Source organism: Rutidosis leptorrhynchoides, chromosome 6 (assembly GCF_046630445.1).
Source record: "Rutidosis leptorrhynchoides isolate AG116_Rl617_1_P2 chromosome 6, CSIRO_AGI_Rlap_v1, whole genome shotgun sequence".
In the NCBI taxonomy this organism is placed as follows: domain Eukaryota; kingdom Viridiplantae; phylum Streptophyta; class Magnoliopsida; order Asterales; family Asteraceae; genus Rutidosis; species Rutidosis leptorrhynchoides.
In genome coordinates, this window is record NC_092338.1 from 49,053,082 (window position 1) to 49,053,682 (window position 601).

Sequence of the window (601 nt, forward strand, 5' to 3'; positions counted from 1 at the left end):
AAATTCATGGCTAGAATCGGCTCTAGCCGCTTTAGATGAACGAAAGATATCTTTTTCCTGGTGCCACTCATGCGAGTGGGAGGCTGTGTTATCAATAATTTTGTGAGCTTCGATTGCGGTTTTCTTCATAATGGAACCACCAGCTGTTATGTCGATGTCTTTTCGTGTAGCAATGTCGCATCCTTGTTAGAATATTTGTACTATTTGATAAGTGTCTAAACCATGTTGCGGACATCCTCTCAACAACTTTTCAAATCTTGTCCATGCCTCATATAATGTTTCATTTGTCTTTTGCGCGAACGTAACAATTTCTCTTTGAAGTCTCACGGCTTTAGATGACGGAAAGAATTATTTAAGAAAATTTTCAACTAAAACGTCCCATGTATCAATCGCCCCTTCAGGTAACGATTCTAACCAATCTTTGGCTTCTCCCTTTAAAGTTCAGGGAAATAACATGAGATAGATTTGTTCATCCTCCACTTCTCGGATTTTAAATAGAGTACAGATCCTATTAAAGGTTCGAAGATGTTCGTTTAGATCTTCCTTCGGCATACCACTATATTGGCATTGATTAGTTACCATGTGTAGGATTTGTCCTTTG

General features: G+C 38.4%; 1 non-coding gene across 1 annotated transcript; it reads left to right on the forward strand.

Annotated features, from left to right (window-relative positions):
• Window positions 1-217: 217 nt before the first annotated feature.
• LOC139856627 (small nucleolar RNA R71) lies at window positions 218-324 on the forward strand. The gene has a single exon (XR_011762096.1). It is a non-coding gene; the product is annotated as a small nucleolar RNA R71 (small nucleolar RNA).
• The last annotated feature ends 277 nt before the right edge of the window (window positions 325-601 follow it).